The 5377-nt window shown below is 48.6% G+C and overlaps 1 protein-coding gene across 7 annotated transcripts in view; it reads right to left on the reverse strand.

Moving 5' to 3' along the window:
- Inpp4b (inositol polyphosphate-4-phosphatase type II B) overlaps positions 1-5038 on the reverse strand; it is a 750330-nt gene extending 745292 nt beyond the window's left edge. For 3 of the 7 annotated variants that reach the window (XM_017601163.3, XM_063277734.1, XM_039097428.2), the window contains exon 1: positions 4218-5035. The gene's annotated coding sequence lies outside the window, so the exon portion shown is untranslated. Of the gene's footprint in view, positions 1-4217 lie in introns of all 7 variants that reach the window. The other 4 variants (XM_017601165.3, XM_039097430.2, XM_063277739.1 and 1 more) reach the window with 4 other exon arrangements.
- Positions 5039-5377: the final 339 nt, after the last annotated feature.

The raw sequence follows: 5377 nt of genomic DNA on the forward strand, positions 1-5377 counted from the left end.
ATGGATGGATAGATAGATGGATAGATAGATAGATAATAGATAAATGATAGACAAAACTCCTCTTTAAAGTGTTTTCTCTATCCCCATAAAAATTATTCATTTAAATGACTGCCAAAGGAAATTCCATCAAAGCGCTATGATTTGAGAAATTCCCAATGTCCTTTACTCACTCACTTACCTGTCTGCATGGTCCCCAACATGCCACCATGGCACATAGCAACAATTGCTACCTAACGCAGGCAGACTTCCTCCAAGTAGGCCTCAAAAGACAAGTTTGGGAAACATTACTGAAGAGGGCTGCCCTGCGCTGTGATGATACCCACAAGGCAGCAAAATTACAGACAACTGGAAAGATGCAAATTCAAGACTCCACAGCCATAGTCCACAGGCCCTGTGCAGATTGACTAGAATGAGATACTCACAGTGTAGAAGGTACGGGCCACCAGAGTGCCTTGGATAAAGGCAGATCCTTCAACGGTCACAGGCTGACCAGTCTGTGATTTAGTCGGAATCCATAAAACAGCAGAGCATTTCTTCTGTATGTGGACATGTATGTGTGCCTGTATGGGCTTTGTGTGTGCCATGTGTATCTAGGTATCTGAACAAGGTCATGAAAGGGTGTCAGATACTCTGGAACGGAGATTAAAAGCCCTTGTGAGTTGGCCAATGTAGATGCTGGGAATCAAACCTAGGTCCCCTGCAAAGTGCCAAGCCTTCTCTCCAGCCTCGCCATGAGCATTTAAAGTCATTTTAACTAGCTGATAAATCAGTAAAACCTGTGAAGAGGATGAACTGAGATAACTTGACTCCAATGATGGCTAAGTCTGAAACTCTGGGAGCTTCCTTGCAAGTTTTCCACTGTCTAAATATCTCTCCTAGGTATATACTACAACGAAAGTTTTGAAGCACAAAGACTGCATGAATCTTACATGCAAAAATTCAGTTATATATATCATTTAGATTTATCTACAGAGGAGTGTTGGTGCTGAAATTCTGTATTGAACAATTTGAATATTAAAGTACAAGGGTTCTCGGGTAGAGATTTCTAAGCAACATCACAAGAAGAGAACAAAAATAACGTGGATTTTGGAGTGCGTTCCTCAGGCCTTTAGAGAGAGCAGTCACTTTAAAAGAATAGGATACAGAATATAGAAAATGCATGCTTTGAACATGCGATGACATGTTCAAGTTGGAAATGCTGTATGAACGAACAACAGGCGTTTACTCCGCGCAGATTGTAAAACATACGAGACTTGTTTCTCTAACCATTAGCACCGCTGAGAGGACAAAGCAAACATGGCAGATACTCAGTGAGCACTTTTATACTAATTACAATTTTCTCCTCTTTGGACTTTGCGTTTTCAGATGCTGGAGGCTTACCTGGAAGCTGAGGTCTACTTGGTTGCTAAGAGATAAGATGGTTTGGCAGCTGTTCCTGTCTCTTGTGGACTCACCTTCTAGGATTTTGCCTGAAAGCCATGGAAGTTAACCACTGCCCATGTGGGGACTGGCCTGACTAGTGCTAGAAGCCACTGCAAAGTTTCGGAATCTTTAAATCAAGAACTTTAAATTTGCATGGTGTAGAACAATCAGGTTCTCCAGAGCTTAATTTCACTTTCCATTTCCGAAAACTAAAATGTAATTGCAAAGCTGACTGACTTGCTTATGGTACTAAAGCCAGGTAGTACTTTGACAAAACAAAAAAATCCTGTAAGGTTCAAAGTCATTCAGCTGACCTGTATCCTCAGAGAGGAACCGAGAGCATCAGAGTACCTTCTGCCCAGAACTCTGACGATTCCTTACATGTTTTGAGGGTCAAGACTCAGTTTATTGAGCTCTTCTCTCTTTGTCAGAACAGAGCCCTGTAACAAATACACTATTGGCCATTAGTTTATCACAAATAAATACTGGTTTACCTCATCGGTGAGAATACAATCTAGTGTGTTAAAAATCAATCAGAAAATGTTTCCCAATGGCAAAGAGCCTCTAGACTGTCATCACAATCACATTTCATAACCTTTCAAGGACAATCTCTTAAGTCACAATTGAGAGAAACTCACAGGAAAAAAATTCTTTTTTTCTATTTTTTCTTTTAATGAGAATAGTTTTTTTCATACATAATATTCTGAATGCAGTTTCCCCTCCCCAACTCCTAAGAGATCCCCCATTCCCTTTCACCTGAATCCACACCCCTTCTGTCTCTCATTGGAAAACAGGCATCCAAAGGATAATAGTAAAATAAAATAAGATAGGACAAAATGAAAACCAAAAATAGAAGGGAAAAAAGCCAAAGAAAATCCACAAGCTATAGCATGGTTCAGAGACACACATTCTCTCTCTCTCTCTCTCTCTCTCTCTCTCTCTCTCTCTCTCTCTCTCTCTCCCTCCCTCTCTCTCTCTCTCTCTCACACACACACACACACACACACACACACACACACACAGGACTCTCATAAAACACCCCACCCCCTTTTTTTCTTTCTCTTCTTTCTTTCTTTCTTTCTTTCTTTTTTTTTCTGTAGGAGCATTTTAACTTACTGAACTCCTACAGGTTTGAGTTTAAGGGCCATGTGCTGAGCCCAGAGGCACTGATCAATTACTGTGATTTCATGTGAATGTCTCCCTGGAGTATATCCCAAAGAACATGAGCTAATGTATTTCTTCCCACACTGAGGGAGCCGACAGTGCCCACTTGTCCAAACCTCTCCTAAGTCTACCTCTAGCCCAGCATCAGGCAGCTACTCTGTCGCTGAGTCTTTGAACCAAGTCAGATTGCTATCATTCTGATTCCAGAACTCATTAAGAAAATTCCTGTGCAAGCAAGGTCCTCTAAATGCAGAAGTCCACCTATAGAAGGGGCCACCTAGTGCCCATCGTACAGGAGATGAATTCATCCCTGTCTTCTGCACGTTCATGTATTTTATAGAGCTACACATTTATAAATAACTTCTTTCATACTGAGGGGAAATGTAAGCAAAACGTATTACCCACATAATGACCTCAAATGTCATTTTAGAAAGAGCGAGGAAGCTGGGATCAGGAGAGGGAACAACATAAAGTAAGATAAACAGAGAAGGCATTCGATATCATAAACACCAGTGTGGTAGTGTCCTGCAGGGTTTCCCTGGTTAAGTTGGTGCTGCTGGAACCACAAAATCAACTGAGTGTTCTTGCCCTTAAGAAACCTCGGTCCCCTAACAGCAACTGCCGCCTTGCTCTCCTCTGGGTTTTTCCAGTAAGTTTTGTGTGGTTGCAACTAACTCATCAGTATGCACATCCTCACCTAGAGAGCTTCTGTCTCCAAACAGAAATCACTGGGTGTCCTCAGGGCAGAAACCACCTCCCCAGAGGGGCGAACCCAGGTGTTTGCTTCTGGTTCTCGCAGGCATCACCTAGAACTAGCTGTTTGCAATCCTCAAAGTCCATACTAGAAACGGGCTCCTGGGTTTACTCAGGCTCCTTGCCCTGCCAGAGGGGCCAGGAGGAGGCTGCAGTGTCAATTGGAGACTCCAGGTGATCCTCTCACCACCCACTTTTACTTTGAGGCCCCGATTTTCTAACTCCTTGACTCCTCTTTGGGGCAAGGAGAGAGAACATGAAGGTAGCCTAAGGGGAACAGGCCTGGCTTGGGGAGGGGGTAGAGGGTGGGGTGGGCAAGAGTTGCTGAAGGTGGGGCTAGAGATGGCCATGTCTAGCTCTTTAGTCAACTGCGACCCCAGCATCCCTTCCAAGTCCTAAGGACCAGGACCACTTCCTTTGAAACAAGCATGGCTGGGACTAGGGTTGAGAAGCAGCCTCTAAGTACTCCCTGTCCCTGCAGCATCTTTTAAGGACCGCTCAGGGGGTCATAACCTGGGTAGGTCAGCTGGGCCAGAGCGTGTGTGTGTGTGTGTGTGTGTGTGTGTGTGTGTGTGTGTGTGTGTGTGTTCACAGAGCCAGACCGAGCGAGCTCCACTAGATAGTAATCAGGGTCACAGGGGTACCCCCAGAAGCCACCCCCCCTGGGGGAGGCAAGGCTGAAGGGACCATAGTGGCTGCAAGCTGGGAAACTTGATAAGAAACATACCAGCTGCCTCTCAGGCAGGACGTACTCCCCACCACCACCACCCCGAGCTCTCCGAAGCGTGAGACCACAGCCTCAGGATTCACCCATCCTCACCCGCCGCACCCTGCAAAATTCCCTCCCGGGAGCCCCAGGATCCCAGGCAGGATGTTACCTCTTGCAGAGGCTGAGTAGGGGGCGATAGCAGCGGCAGACACTTTTCAGGTTGACTTTCCAGCCTTCTCCAGTGAGAGCGAGTGCGCCCAAGCAGAAGCTGTAACCTGCTATTTATAGCGGCGAGCTCAGCACCCGGGGCTGGGAACCCGGAGGATGGTTGCGTGCAGGGCGCCGACCGAGCCTCCCGGCTCCCGGCTCCCCGCTCCCGGCTCCGGGCTGGCAGCTCACGCTCCGCCCGCCGCCCCGCAGCGCGCGCCCGCCCGGGAGAAGTTGCTCCTCGCCCGCAGCTCACACGCCCCCTGGCACTGTCGCCACGTCCCCACCCCCAACGCCCTGCCTCTCTTCCTCGTCGTCGTTGGCTCACTCCCTCTGAGCGGTCTCCTCCCAATGTCACCAACCAGCCACCAAAGAGGAGCAGCGGCAGTCTCGCAACCGGTGCAGCTTGTCTCCCTGCCACAGATGGAGTTGGTAGCCTGACCGCACAGCTCGAAATGACCACAACACGCTGGTTCTGTTTACTGATACCCGCCACTCAGACTGTGCTGTCTCTAGGGGCAGCTGCCCACCCTGGGGTGCGGGATCACGGGGGCGAAACGGGGGATGTCCCAAGGCAGACACAGTGCGACTCGGCCAGGAGAAGCGGCTGCAAAGGGGGAAATGTAAAAGGACAAGCGAAGGTGGCTCAGACTGGTTCCTACTGACTGTCCCCGGAGGAGGATTAAGGCGTTATAGGACTGTGAAGCTCTGTCCCATGTTCTGGTGACTTCTGCGTGTCACGGTCCTGAGAACTGCTTCTCCCTTGCCAGTGTTTCTCTCTAGACCCGGGCTGAGCAGACCCGGGCACAGGGGCAGCCCACAGCCACTCCCCACCTTGCAGAGTGGTGAGTGCTCCCAACCACCGGCTCGGCTCGTGCCTTTGACAGCCTGGTTGTGTGGAGACAATCCGCCCTCGGTGTGTTTGAGGTGTCAGAAAATTTGGGTGTGTAATCACGCTGTCTGGAAAGAGACTGAAACTCCCCCACTTCCTCGCGAACAAGCCCGCGGGGTGAGGGGTAGCCTGGATAGTCCGGGCTATGGGGGTGGGGCAATGGCTGTCCCCATCTGCGCCTTACAGGTGCCACCTGGCGGCTTTCTTGGAGAGGCTTTGACCACTCTGCT

The sequence above is a fragment of the Rattus norvegicus genome, chromosome 19, assembly GCF_036323735.1.
Source record: "Rattus norvegicus strain BN/NHsdMcwi chromosome 19, GRCr8, whole genome shotgun sequence".
NCBI lineage: Eukaryota > Metazoa > Chordata > Mammalia > Rodentia > Muridae > Rattus > Rattus norvegicus.